Genomic DNA, 15928 nt, shown 5'->3' on the forward strand with positions numbered 1-15928 from the left:
AGATGAGAGGTGGAAGACCTGGAAAAATGGTGCACCGAGAATAACCTAACTCTCAATGCCGGCAAACCAAGGAACTCTTTATTGACTTTCGGTGGGATGTTACTCATGCTCCCCTATACATTCACAGCATTGAGGTGGAACAAGTAGAGAGTGTCAAGATCCTGGGTGTAGTCATCCACAACAAGCTTTCTTGGTCTCTTCATGTGGACGCACTGGTTACAAAGGCCCAACAGCGTCTCTTCTTCCTCAGGCAGCTGAGGAAATTTAGCATGACAGCGAATACTCTTGCCAACTTTTATAGGTGCACCATCGAGAGCATTATGTCTGGATGTATCACTACCTGGTACGGTAACTGTACCATTCAAGATCGGAGACGGTTACAGAAAGTGGTGAACTCGACCCGGACAATCACACAGGCCATCCTCCCATCTATAGAATCCATCTACCAGGCCCGCTGTCAAGGAAAGGCCGCCGGCATTCTTAAGGATCCACCCCACCCCGGCAATATTTTTCTACAACCTCTACCATTGGGGAGAAGGTACAGAAGCCTGAACACACGCATCAGCCAGTTTCGCAACAGTTTCTACCCAACTATTGTTAGAATACTGAATGGACTTACAAACTTTTAACATTCACCTGTACCTGTGTTTTTGTTTTTGCCACTGTTTGGCTATTATTTACTATCTATGCTACTTAACTCTGTGATCTGCCTGTATTGCTCGCAAGACTTTTCACTGTGCCTCGGTACACGTGACAATAAATTCAATTCAATTCAATTCAATGTGCAAACTCCACACAAACAGTCACCTGAAGCTGGAATTGAACTAGGGTCTCTGGCAGCAGTGTTAACCACTGAGACACTGTGCTGCACCTTCACAATGGATGCCTTCCTTAAACTGGATAACAGACACAAGTTAAGGTTCCCTGACCAAGGTTTTCTGTCGTTTCATTTTATTTGTTTATGTAATGTAGGATGCAGGTAAAAATAATGACTGCAGATGCTGGAAACCAGATTCTAGATTAGAGTGGTACTGGAAAAGCACAGCAGTTCAGGCAGCATCCGAGGAGCAAGAAAATCACCCATTCACCTATTGTACTCTATGCTACTTTCTCTCCACCCCCACCCTCCTCTCATTTATCTCTCCACCCTTCAGGCACTCTGCCTCTATTCCTGATGAAGGGCTTTTGCCGGAAACGTTGATTATCCTGCTCCTCGGATGCTGCCTGAACTTCTGTGCTTTTCCAGCTCCACACTAATCCAGTATTGTAGGATACAGTCAAGGCCAACATATATTGCTCATTCCATAAGACATAGGAGTGGAAGTAAGGCCATTCGGGCCATCGAGTCCACTCCGCCATTTAATCATGGCTGATGGGCATTTCAACTCCATTTACCAGCATTCTACCTGTAGCCCTTACTTCCTTGTGACATCAAGAATTTACCAATCTCTGCCTTGAAGCCATTGAGCATCCCGGCCTCCACTGCACTCCGCGGCAATGAATTCTACAGGCCCACCACTCTCTGGCTGAAGAAATGTCTCCGCATTTCTGTTCTGAATTTACCCCCCTCTAATTCTAAGGCTGTGCCCACGGGTCCTAGTCTCCTTGCCTAATGGAAACAATTTCTTAGCGTCCACCCTTTCCAAGCCATGTATTATCTTGTAAGTTTCTATTAGATCTCCCCTTAACCTTCTAAACTCCAATGAATACAATCCCAGGATCCTCAGCCATTCCTCGTATGTTAGACCTGCCATTCCGGGGGTCTTGAGATAAATGACAACATTGCATTCGCTTTCTTAATCACGGATTCAACCTGCATGTTTACCTTTAGAGAATCCTCGACTAGCACTCCCAGATCCCTTTGTACTTTGGCTTTATGAATTTTCTCACCGTTTAGAAAGTAGTCCATGCTTGTATTCTTTTTTCCAAAGTGCAAGACCTCACATTTGCTCACGTTGAATTTCATCAGCCATTTCCTGGACCACTCTCCCAAGCTGTCTAGATCCTTCTGCAGCCTCCCCACTTCCTCAGTACTACCTGCCTGTCCACCTAACTTCGTATCATCAGCAAACTTCACTAGAATGCCCCCAGTCCCTTCATCCAGATCATTAATATATAACGTGAACAGCTGTGGCCCCAACACTGAACTCTGTGGGACACCGATTGTCACCAGCTGCCATTCCGAAAAAGAACCTTTTATCCCAACTCTCTGCCTTCTGTCAGACAGCCAATCCTCAATCTATGCCAGTAGCTCACCTCGAACACCATGGGCCCTCACCTTACTCAGCAGCCTCCCGTGTGGCACCTTATCAAAGGCCTTTTGGAAGTCTAGATAGACCACATCCACTGGGTTTCCCTGGTCTAACCTACTTGGCACCTCTTCAAAGAATTCTAACAGGTTTGGCAGGCACGACCTCCCCTTACTAAATCCATGTTGACTTGTTCTAATCCGACCCTGCTCTTCGAAGAATTTAGAAACCTCATCCTTCACGATGGATTCTAGAATTTTACCAACAACCGAGGTTAGGCTAATTGGCCTATAATTTTCCATCTTTCGTCTTGATCCTTTCTTGAACAAGGGGGTTACAACAGCAATATTCCAATTATCCGGGACTTTCCCTGACTCCAGTGACTTTTGAAAGATCTCAACCAACGCCTCCGCTAGTTCCCCAGCCACCTCCCTCAGACCTCTAGGATGTAGCCCATCGGGGCCAGGAGATTTATCAATTTTAAGACCTTTTAGCTTTTCTAGCACTGTCTCTTTTGTAATGGCAACCATACTCAACTCAGCCCCCTGACTCCCTTTAATTGTTGGGATATTACTCATGTCTTCCACTGTGAAGACTGACGCAAAGTACTTATTAAGTTCTCCAGCCATTTCCTTATCTCCCATCACTAGCCTTTCAGCATCAGTTTGAAGTGGGCCAATGTCTACTTTTGCCTGTCGTTTGTTTCTTATGTATTGAAAGAAACTTTTACTATCATTTCTAATATTACTGGCTAGCCCACCTTCATATTTGATCCTCTCCTTCCTTATTTCTGTCTTTGTTATCCTCTGTTTGTTTTTGTAACTATCTTTGGAAAGTTGGTGGTGAGCTCCCTTTCTGAGGGTAAGCCTATAGTGCTGTAGGAAGGGAGGGCCAAATATTGACCCAGTAACAGTGAAGCAATGGTAATATAGTTCTCAGTCAGGGTGTTATGTGGCTTAGAAGTGAACTTACAGGTGGAGGCATCTCAATGAATCACTGCCCTTGTTCTTCCAGGAGGCAGAGGTCACAGGTTTGGGACGGTCTATTAGAGGAACCTTGGTCTTACTGCATACAGGCAGGGACTGCTTCATCATCTGAACCTTGTGTGATCATCAGAAAACATCAGAAAATTCTCCAACTCTGGCCTGTTGATGGAGGGAAGATCACCGATGAAGCAGCTGAAGGTGGTGAGTCTAAGACACTGCTCTGAGGAACTCTGGAGAATTCCTGGGGCTGAAGTTATTGACCGTGAGCAACAACAACATTTAACTTTGTGTTTGGTATGACTCCAACCAGTGGAGGATTTCCCCAACTTAAATATTTACGTGGGGTCCTTGATGTCACACATTTTGAAGTGTTGCATTGATGGAAACCAATTACTCTTACTTCACCTGTCCAAATATGTCATGTCCACGAAAATGCAGCATTAATCTATTGTGGACATTTACCACCCCATCAGTCTACATTTTGATCATCAGCAGAATGATGGAAGGGACAGCTGACAGTGCATTGACACTGCAAAAACTGCTCACTGACTTTCAGTTTGGACTCTGCCAGAGCCACTTGATTCCTGACCACATTACAGCTTCAATCCATACATGGACGAATGAGCTGACTTTGGAAGGTAATGATAATATTGACTGGCCTTTCCATCACGGCGGTATTTTACCAAGTGGAACTTCAAGGAATCTTAGCAAAACCAGAATCAGTCAGAATCAGAGGGAAGACTGTCCAATTGATGAACTCATAGCTAGAACAAAGGAAGATGATTGTGATTTTTGGAGGTCAATCAAACTAGCTACAGGGCATTGCTCTGCCATCTTCAACTGCTTCAGAATGTTCAGAACCATCTGTGACTCCTCAGATACTGAAGCACTCTGTGTCCAAATGCTCACAAAACCTGGACAGTATTCAGGTTTGGGCTGAGCAGTGGCAAGTAACATTTGCATAACACAGGTACCAAGCAATGACCATCTCCAATATGAGCGAATCCATCCATTGCACATTCACATTCAATGGCATTATCATTGCTGAACAGCTCCCCCCCCCACCACCATCAACATCCTTGGAATTCTCAGTTAACATTGATAAGAAATTAAATTAGACTAACCATAGAAATATAATGGCCACAGAAGCAGCTCAGAGACGACGAATTCTGTGGCAAGTAATTCACTTTAAGGCTCCTTAAGCCTGTCCATTATCTACAAGGAACAAATAAAGGGTGTTGTGAAATATTTTCCACTTTCCTGGATGAGAGGATGCACGAACTCTCAAGAAAGTCAACACCGAGCAGGAATAAGAGTTCACTTATTGTAGCTATTACAGAGTCTTGATTAAGAGAGGGACAAAGCTGGCAGCTTAATGTTCTGGGATTTAGATGAAATAGAGAGGGATGTAAAAGAGGTGGAGGAGTTCCGATACTGATAAGGGAGAATATCACAGCTGTACTGAGGGAGGACACCTTGGAGGCCTCATCCAGTGAAGCCATTCAGGTAGAGCTTGAAATGGGAAGGAGCAATCCCGTTGATGGGGTTCCATTACAGGTGTCCCAACAGCCAGCAGATGATAGAGAAACTGATACGTGGACAGACTATGGAAAACTGTAAAAGCAACAGGGTTGCTGTGATGGATCATTTTAACGTTCCCTATGTTGACAGGAACTCGCTTAGTGCCAGGGGCTTGATGGGGTGAATTTGTTAGATATGTCCAGGATGATTTTTTTGAAACAATATGTAAATAGTCCACTGAGGGAACAGATCATAATACAAAAAACAAAGAACGAAGAACAAAGAAAATTTACAGCCCAGGAACAGGCCCTTCGGCCCTCCAAGCCTGAGCAGATCCAAATCCACTGTCTAAACCTGTCACCCAATTCCTAAGCATCTGTATCCCTCTGCTCAATGCATCTGTCCAAATGCATCTGTCCAAATGCTTCTTAAATGAATCTACTGTGCCTGCCTCTACCATCTCTGCTGACAACAAGTTCCAGGCACCTACCACCTTCTGTGTAAAGTACTTGCCATGTGCATCCCCCTTAAACTTTCCACCTCTCACCTTGAAAGCATGACCTCTCGGTATCGAATCCTTCACTCTGGGAAAAAAGCTTATCTCTATCTATCCTGTCTATACCCTTCATGATTTTGTAGACCTCAATCAGGTCCCCCCTCAATCTCCTTTTTTCTAATAAAACAACCCTAACCTACTCAACCTCTCTTCATTGCTTGCCCCGTCCATACCAGGTACATCTTGTAAAGGTTTAGATTAGATTAGATTAGATTACATTACAGTGTGGAAACAGGCCCTTCGGCCCAACAAGTCCACACCGACCCGCCGAAGCGAAACCCACCCATACCCCTACATTTACCCCTTACCTAACACTACGGGCAATTTAGCATGGCCAATTCACCTGACCCTGCACATCTTTTGTGACTGTGGGAGGAAACCGGAGCACCCGGAGGAAACCCACGCAGACACGGGGAGAACGTGCAAACTCCACACAGTCAGTCGCCTGAGGCGGGAATTGAACCCGGGTCTCAGGCGCTGTGAGGCAGCAGTGCTAACCACTGTGCCACCGTGCTGCCCACTAATTCTCTGCATCCTCTCCAAAGTGTCCACATCCTTTTGGCAATGTGGTGACCAGAACTGTACACAACATTCTAAATGCAGCCAAACCAATGTCTTGTACAATTTGAACATGACCTGCGCTCTTATGTTCAATATCCTGCCCAATGAAGGCAAGCATACCATATGCCTTCTTGACCACTCTATCCACCTGTGCAGCGACCTTCAGGGTACAATTGACCTGAACTCCCAGATCTCTCTGCTCATCAACTTTTCTTAAGGCTCTTCCATTTACTGTATAATTCAGTCTAGAATTAGACTTCCCAAAATGCTTCACCTTACATTTGCCTGGATTGAACTCCACCTGCCACTTCTCCACCCAACTCTCCAGTCTATCTATATTCTCCTGTTTTCTTTGACAGCCATCTATGCTTTCTGCTACTCCACCAATCTTCATGTCGTCTGCAAACTTACTGATCAGACCAGTTCTTTATCCACCTAGCTAGAACACCCTGCACACTATATGACTTCACTTTGTCCATTAGTTTACCATGGGGAACCTTATCAAACGCCTTGCTAAAGTCCATGTATATGAAATCTACAGCTCTTCCTTCATCTATCCACTTGGTCACTTCCTCAAAGAACTCTATTAAGTTAGTAAGGCACAATCTACCCCACACAAAACCATGTTGCCTATCACTGATAAGCACATTCTTTTCCAAATATAAATAGATTTTATCCCTCAGTAACTTCTCTAGCAACTTTCTCACCACTGACATCAGGCTCACTGGTCTGTAGTTAAGAGGAATATCGTTACTACTCTCTTGTACAGGGGGACAACATGAGCAACCCTTCAGTCCTCCGGCACTTCACCTGTGTTTAAAGATGCTACAAATATATCTGTCAGGGTTCCATCTATTTCCTCTCTCGCCTCCCTCAGCAACCTGGGATAGATCCCATCCGGTTCTGGGGATTTGTCCACGTTATTAACCTCTAGCCTACCCAACACATCTTCCCTACTTGTGTCAACATGATCCAAAGTAATCAAACTTCTATCTCTAATCTCAACATTCATCATGTCCCTCTCCTCAGTGAACACTGATGCAAAGTAATCATTCAGAATCTCACCCATTCTCTCAGGTTTGACACACAGCTTTCCTTCATTATCCTTGAGTGGACTAATCCTTCCTCTAGTTACCCGCTTGCTTCTTACATATGAATAAAAGGCTTTGGGATTCTCCTTAATTCTGCTTGCTAAAGCTATTTCATGACCTCTTTTAGCCTGCTTGATTTCTCATCAAAGACTGGTCCTACTCTCCTGATATTCCTCCGGGGCCCGTTCTGCTCTTAGCTGCTTGGACTTTATGTACCCTTCCCTTTTCCTCTTGGCTAGTGGTACAATTCCTCCTGTCATCCACAATTCACAAATCTTGCCTTTCCTATTCTTTGCTTTCAACTGGACATGCCTATTCTGCACTATCTTTGACATATCTTTGAAAGCCTCCCACATATCAAATGTGGACTTCCCTTCAAATAGGCTGTCTATTCCACATTTCCCAGCTCCTACCTAATTTTGGTATAATTGGCCTTGGCCCAGTTTAGTACTCTTAATAGACCTGGTTTTGGGGTATGAACCCTGCCAGGTGATCAGTGCGGGAATAATTTAGAAACAGTGACCATAATTGTGTGTGTTTTAAGTCACTTATGGATAAGGTAAGAGTAGTCCTAGGGTGAAAGTACTAAATTGGGGGAAGGCTAGCTACCAGATAATTAGGCAGGAATTGGGAAATGTAGACTGGGAGTAGCTGTTTGTGAATAAATCCACATCTGGCATGTGAGAATCTGTTAAAGGCCATTTGATTAGTGTTCAGGACCAGCATGTTCCTGTGAAAGTGAAGGAGAAAGGATGGCAAGATTTGGAAACCTTGGATGACAAGAAAAATTGAGAGCCCAGTCAAAAAGAAAAAGGAAGCAATTGTAAGGTTTATGAAACTAAAGAAAGGCACAGCTCTCGAAAAATAGAAAGACAGCAGGAAAGAACTGAAAAAGGGAATTAGGAGGGTGAAAAAAGGCCATGAAATGCCCTTATCAAGCAGGATTAAGGAGAATTCCAAGGTGTTTTATACCATGTAAAAAGCATTACAAAAAGTTATACAATGTTAGCTAGGGAAAGAATTTTTGTGTGGAGCTGGGGGAAGTAGGTGAGATCCTTAACGAACACTTTACCTCAGTATTCACAAAAAAGACGGATATATTAGATGATGAGTCTCAGGAAAGGTATTCTAGGGTATTCAGTCAAAAAAGGAGGCGCTGCTGGGTACTTTGAAAAGCATTAAGGTAGATAAGTGTCCAGTACCTGGATAACTTTTTCAAGCAGAGGATGGTGTGTGTATGGAATGAGCTGCCAGAGAAAATGGTGGAGTACAACTGCAACATTTGAAAGGCATCTTCTTGGGAACATGAATTGGAAGGGTTTAGAGGGAAATGTCTGATCAGCGTGGACCAGTTGGTTTGAAGGATCTGTTGCCATACTATATGATTCTATGACTCCATGACCTGATGGGATCTGTCCCAGCATGCTAAGGGAGGCAGGCGAGGGAATTGCTGCGGTCTTTTAATGAAATACTTGCCTCCTCTTTAGTCCCAGAGGACTGGAGAATAGACAATGTTTTTCCTTTGTTTAAGTAGGGCAACGGGGGCAATCTGGGAAATTACAGGCCAGTGACTCCCATGTCAGTCATAGGGAAATTATTGGAGAAGATTTGTAGGGTGGTAGATGTCTATATGGTCTTTAGCAAAGCCATTGACAAGGTGCCTCATGGCAGGATGATACAAAATGTGAATTCACGTGGTGAGTTGATAAGATGGATACAGAACTGGCTTGGTCATTAGGTCAGAGAGTAGCGGTGAAAGCATGCCTAGTGGTAGTCCACAGAGATCAGTGCTGTGACCCCTGTTGTTTGCATTGTTCATAAATGATTTGGAGGAAAATGTAGGTGGCCCGATTAGTAAGTTTGCAGATGGTGCAAAGATTGGGGGAGCTGCGGATAGTCAGCAGGATTTCCAGCAGATACAAAGGATATAAAGACTTAGGTGGAGAAATGACAGATGGAGTTGAATCTGGACAAATGTGAGGTGATGGATTTTCGAAGATCTAATGTAGGAAGGAAGTATACAGTAAACAGCAGAACCCTGAGTAGTATCAACATACAGAGGGATCTAGACAGAGAGGTCCATAGTCTCCTGAGAGTGGCAACACTTGCAGATAAGGAAGTCAAAAAGGCATATCTTGACCAAAACTTCGCCTTCATCCGTCAGGGCATAGAGTTTAAAAATTGTCAAGTCATGTGACAACTGTCTAAGATTTTAGTTAGGCCACATTTGGAATATTCGAGGAGAAAGTGAGGACTGCAGATGCTGGAGATCAGAGCTGAAAATGTGTTGCTGGAAAAGCGCAGCAGGTCAGGCATCCAAGGAGCAGGAGAATCGACGTTTCGGGCATAAGCCCTTCTTCAGGAATGAGGAAAGTGTGTCCAGCAGGCTAAGATAAAAGGTAGGGAGGAGGGACTTGGGGGAGGGGCATTGGAATTGCGATAGGTGGACGGAGGTCAAGGTGAGGGTGATAGGCCGGAGTGGGGTGAGGGCGGAGAGGTCAGGAAGAAGATTGCAGGTTAGAAAGGCGGTGCTGAGTTCGAGGGATTTGACTGAGGCAAGGTGGGGGGAGAGGAAATGAGGAAACTGGAGAAATCTGAGTTCATCCCTTGTGGTTGGAGGGTTCCCAGGCAGAAGATGAGGCGCTCTTCCTCCAACCGTCGTGTTGCCATGGTCTGGCAATGGAGGAGTCCAAGGACCTGCATGTCCTTGGTGGAGTGGGAGGGGGAGTTAAAGTGTTGGGCTACGGGGTGGTTGGGTTGGTTGGTCCGGGTGTCCCAGAGGTGTTCTCTGAAACGTTCCGCAAGTAGGCGACCTGTCTCCCCAATATAGAGGAGGCCACATCGGGTGCAGCGGATGCAATAGATGATGTGTGTGGAGGTGCAGGTGAATTTGTGGCGGATATGAAAGTGTCCCTTGGGGCCTTGGAGGGAAGTAAGGGGGGAGGTGTGGGCGCAAGTTTTGCATTTCTTGCGGTTGCAGGAGAAGGTGCCGGGAGTGGAGGTTGGGTTGGTGGGGGGTGTGGACCTGACAAGGGAGTCACGGAGGGAGTGGTCTTTTCGGAATGCTGATAGGGGAGGGGAGGGAAATATATCCCTGGTGGTGGGGTCAGTTTGGAGGTGGCGGAAATGACGGCGGATGATACATTGTACATGGAGATTGGTGGGGTGGTAGGTGAGGGCCAGTGGGGTTCTGTCCTGGTGGCGGTTGGAGGGGCGGGGCTCAAGGGCGGAGGAGCGGGAAGTGGAAGAGATGCGGTGGAGGGCATCATCGACTACGTCTGGGGGGGAATTGCGGTCCTTGAAGAAGGAGGCCATCTGGGTTGTACGGTTTTGGAACTGGTCCAAGCTGGTCCGAGCTGGTCCTAGCTGGTCTCACAGCTACCTAGACTCAGACCCCTCCCTCCCCTTCCTAGACCTTTCCATTTCTATCTCGGGTGACCGAATCGACACGGACATCTACTATAAACAGACCGACTCTCACAGCTACCTAGACTACACCTCCTCCCACCCTGCCCCCTGTATAAACACCATCCCATATTCCCAATTCCTTCGTCTCCGCCGCATCTGCTCCCAGGAGGACCAGTTCCAATATCGTACAACCCAGATGGCCTCCTTCTTCAAGGACCGCAATTTCCCCCCAGACGTAGTCGATGATGCCCTCCACCGCATCTCTTCCACTTCCCGCTCCTCCGCCCTTGAGCCCCACCCCTCCAACCGCCACCAGGACAGAACCCCACTGGTCCTCACCTACCACCCCACCAACCTCCATGTACAAAGTATCATCTGCCGTCATTTCCGTCACCGCCAAACGGACCCCACCACCAGGGATATATTTCCCTCCCCTCCCCTATCAGCGTTCCGAAAAGACCACTCCCTCCGTGACTCCCTCGTCAGGTCCACACCCCCCACCAACCCAACCTCCACTCCCAGCACCTTCCCCTGCAACCGCAAGAAATGCAAAACTTGTGCCCACACCTCCCCCCTTACTTCCCTCCAAGGCCCCAAGGGACACTTTCATATCCGCCACAAATTCACCTGAACCTCCACACACATCATCTATTGCATCCGCTGCACCCTATGTGGCTTCCTCTATATTGGGGAGACAGGCCGCCTACTTGCGGAACGTTTCAGAGAACACCTCTGGGACACCCGAACCAACCAACCCAACCACCCTGTAGCCCAACACTTTAACTCCCCCTCCCATTCCACCAAGGACATGCAGGTCCTTGGACTCCTCCATTGCCAGACCATGGCAACACGACGGTTGGAGGAAGAGTGCCTCATCTTCTGCCTGGGAACCCTCCAACCACAAGGGATGAACTCAGATTTCTCCAGTTTCCTCATTTCCCCTCCCCCCACCTTGTCTCAGTCAAATCCCTCGAACTCAGCACCGCCTTCCTAACCTGCAATCTTCTTCCTGACCTCTCTGCCCCCACCCCACTCCGGCCTATCACCCTCACCTTGACCTCCCTCCACCTATCGCAATTCCAACGCCCCTCCCCCAAGTCCCTCCTCCCTACCTTTTATCTTAGCCTGCTGGACACACTTTCCTCATTCCTGAAGAAGGGCTTATGCCCGAAACGTCGATTCTCCTGTTCCTTGGATGCTGCCTGACCTGCTGCGCTTTTCCAGCAACACATTTTCAGCACATTTGGAATATTGTTCTGGTCACCACACTCCCAAAAGACTGTGGAGGATTTAGAAAGGGTACAGAACAGTTTACCAGGATGTTGCCTGGTTTGGAGGGTATTAGCTATGAGGAGGAAATGGACAAACTTGGTTTCTTTTTACTTGAACATTGAAGGATGAGGGGGTGACCTGATAGAAATTTACAAAATTCTGAGATGCCTGGATAGAATGGACAGTCAGAGTCTTTTAACCAGGTTAGAAAAGTCAATTGCCAGGAGACATAATTTTATGGTAAAGGTTTAAAGGAAATGTGAGAGGCAAGACTTTTCACACATTGGGTGATAAGTGCCTGGAATGCTCTGCCACAGGAGGTGGTAGATAAATAACAGTGGTTAAGAGGCATCTTGACAGATAAATGAAAGGGAGGGAATAGATAGGTACAGACTGTGTAGAGGCAAAAGGGTTTTAGGTTAGAAAAGTATCATGTGTTAGCACAGTCATGGTGGGCTGAAGAGCCTGTTGCTGTGCTGTACTGTTCTTTGTTCTTCAGCAAAGAACAAAGATCAGCATGCAGTCCAATTCCTTCAACATTCACTCCTTCCATTAACTGCTCTGTTGTGACTGCAATGTGTACTATCTTCAAAATGCACTATAGCAGCTCTACAAGACTCTTTCAAAAGAAACCTCCACATCCACGAACTCAACAACATGGAAGGTGAAGGGCAGCAAAAGCATGGGAACACCACCACTAGCAAGTTTCCCTCCAAGGCAGGCATCAGCTTGACTTGGACTTACATCAGCATTCCCTTAGTGTTACTGGAACAAAATCTGCACCTGTTTGAGATGGCAGCTCAGCACCACTTTTCCATGGGTGATTAAGGAAGAATTAGCCTTGCTCAAGATGCTCACTTTCCCTTGAAGCAATACTAAAATTTGGAAGGTAGAATAGGCTTGAGCAGTTAAATTGGCCATTCTTTTTCCTTTGCTCCCTTGTTCACCTCATAAAGTCATAGAGTCAAACAACACGGAAATAGACCCTTTGGTCCAGCATTGTGCAAGGCTGGTAATGGGTAATAATGAATCCTCTGGTCCAACAACAAACTTACAAACTTAAAGCAGATGTGAAAAAAAAGCACAAAACAGAATATATAATGCAGCTAATGAAATGAAAAGAGCTCTGTGGAGATTAAGGATGACAATGTCTGCTCGTTAATTATCTTTTCATATTTTTCTTTGTTACTTACTCCTTCTTTCACATCAATCTGAAGAATTTATTTGTTTAGGAGAGGGGATTGAGTGACTTGCTCTCAATTAGCAAAATGCTGTCTAAATTCAAAACCCATGAGATTGTTGTGGATTAAGTCATCCATCTTCTCCCTCTTACGGTGCCTCTGAAGAAATGTTTCACCTCTGCTCAACATAGAGCTACTGAACTGAGGAACTCATAACTCTGCCTGTCTTCAGATGCGAACTTTAACAAATTGGTACACTCCATTGCCAAATAGCTACCTTCTTCAAAACTATCAATGAAGATCTAAAAGGTTTAGATTTAGATTCAGATTTAGGTTTTACAGTCACAAGTACTCAAGTGCAGGATACAAGAGTGTAGTGAAAATCATACATTACAGCTACAAAGTACCTTGGTACAAAATCTTAGTTACTGAAAAATAAAAAAAGTTAAAAAGTTCAGCACTAGTCTTAAAGCCACAGAGTCATAAAGAGGTACAGCATGGAAACAGACTCTTTGGTCCAACCCGTCCATGCCGACCAGATATCCCAACCCAATCTAGTCCCACCTGCCAGCACCCGGCCCATATCCCTCCAAACCCTTCCTATTCAGAAACCCATCTGAATGTCTCTTAAGTATTGCAATTGTACTAGCCTCCACCACTTCCTCTGGCAGCTCATTCCATACATGTACCATCCTCTGTGTGAAAAAGTTGTCTCTTAGGTCTCTTTTATATCTATGCCCTCTAGTTCTGGACTCCCTGACCCCAGGGAAAAGACTTTGTCTATTTACCCTATCCATGCTCCGCATAATTTTGTAAACCTCTATAAGGTCATCCCTCAGCCTCTGACACTCCAGGGAAAACAGCCCCAGCCTGTTCAGCCTCTCCCTATAACTCAAATCCTCCAATCCTGGCAACATCCTTGTAAATCTTTTCTGAATCCTTTCAAGTTTCACAACATCTTTCCGATAGGAAGGAGACCAGAATTGCACGCAATATTCCAACAGTGGCCTAACGAATGTCCTGTACAGCCTCAACATGACCTCCCAACCCCTGTACTCAATACTCTGACCTATTAAAGAAAGCATACCAAAGGCCTTCTTCACTATCCTATCTACCTGCAACTCCACTTTCAAGGAGCTATGAACCTGTACTCCAAGGTCTCTTTGTTCAGCAACACTCTCTAGGACCTTACCATTAAGTGTATAAGTCCTGCTAAGGTTTGCTTTCCCAAAATGCAACCCCCACCCATTTATCTGAATTAAACTCCATCTGCCACTTCTCAGCCCATTGGCCCATCTGGTCAAGATTCTGCTGTAATCTGAGGTAACCCTCTTCGCTGTCCACTACACCTCCAATTTTGGTGTCATCTGCAAACTTACTAACTGTACTTCTTATGTTTGCATCCAAATCATTTATGTAAATGACAAAAAGTAGAGGACCCAGCACTGATCCTTGTGGCACTCCACAAGGCCTCCAGTCTGAAAAACAACCCTCCACCACCACCCTCTGTCTTCTACCTTTGAACCAGTTCTGTATCCAAATGGCTAGTTCTGCCTGTGTTCCATGAGATCTAACCTTGCTAATCAGTCTCCCATGGGGAACCTTGTCGAACGCCTTACTAATGTCCATATAGATTACATCTACCGCTCTGCCCTCATCGATCCTCTTTGTTACTTCTTCAAAAAACTCAATCAAGTTTATGAGACATGATTTCCCATGCACAAAACCATGTTGACTATCCCTAATTAGTCCTTGCCTTTCCAAATACATGTACATCCTGTCTCTCAGGATTCCCTCCAACAACTTGCCCACCACTGAGGTCAGGCTCACTGGTCTATAGTTCCCTGGCTTGTCCTTACCACCCTTCTTAAACAGTGGCATCACGTTAGCCAACCTCCAGTCTTCCGGCACCTCACCTGTGACTATCGCTGATACAAATTTCTCAGTAAGAGGTCCAGCAATCACTTCTCTAGCTTCCCACAGAGTTCTAAGGTACACCTGATCAGGTCCTGGGGATTTATCCACCTTTATGAATTTCAAGACATTCAGCACTTTCTTCTCTGTAATATGGACATTTTGCAAGGTGTCACCATCAATTTCCCTACAGTCTATATCTTCCATATCCTTTTCTACAGTAAATACTGATGCAAAATACTCATTTAGTATCTCCCCCATTTTCTGCGGCTCCACACAAAGGCTGCCTTACTGATCTTTGAGGGGCCCTCTTCTCTCCCTAGTTACCCTTTTGTCCATAATATATTTGTAAAACCCTTTGCATTATCCTTAATTCTATTTGCCAAAGCTATCTCATGTCCCCTTTTTGCCCTCCTGATTTCCCTCTTAAGTATACTCCTACTGCCTTTATACTCTTTGAAGGATTCACTCGATCTATCCTGCCTATACCTTACATATGCTTCCTTCTTTTTCTTAACCAAACCCTCAATATCTTTAGTCATCCTGTATTCCCTATACCTACCAGCCTTCCCTTTCACCCTGACAGGAATATACTTTCTCTGGATTCTCGTTATCTCATTTCTGAAGGGTTCCCATTTTCCAGCCGTCTCTTTACCTGCGAACATCTGCCTCCAATCAGCTTTCAAACGTTCTTGCCTAATACCGTCAAAATTGGCCTTTCTTCAATTTAGAACTTCAACTTTTAGATCTGGTCTATCCTTTTCCATCACTATTTTAAATCTAATAGAATTATGGTCGCTGGCCCCAAAGTGCTCCCCCACTGACACCTCAGTCACCTGCCCTGCCTTATTTCCCAAGAGTAGGTCAAGTTTTGAACCTTCTCTCGTAGGTACATCCACATACTGAATCAGAAAATTTTCTTGTACACATTAACAAATTCCTCTCCATCTAAACCCTTAACACTATGGCAATCCCAGTCTATGTTTGGAAAGTTAAAATCCCCTACCATAACCACCCTATTATTCTTACAGATAGCTGAGATTTCCTTACAAGTTTGTTTGAGGTTGAAACTTTATTGCTGGAACAGCACAGCAGGTCAGGCAGCATCCAGGGAACGGGAGATTCGACGTTTCGGGCACAGGCCCTTCTTCAGGAATGAGCAGAGAGTGTTCAGCAGGAGAAGATAAAA

The sequence above is a fragment of the Chiloscyllium plagiosum genome, unplaced genomic scaffold (assembly GCF_037043375.1).
Source record: "Chiloscyllium plagiosum isolate Xiang-an unplaced genomic scaffold, Cpla_swu_hap1 HiC_scaffold_5, whole genome shotgun sequence".
Lineage (NCBI taxonomy): Eukaryota > Metazoa > Chordata > Chondrichthyes > Orectolobiformes > Hemiscylliidae > Chiloscyllium > Chiloscyllium plagiosum.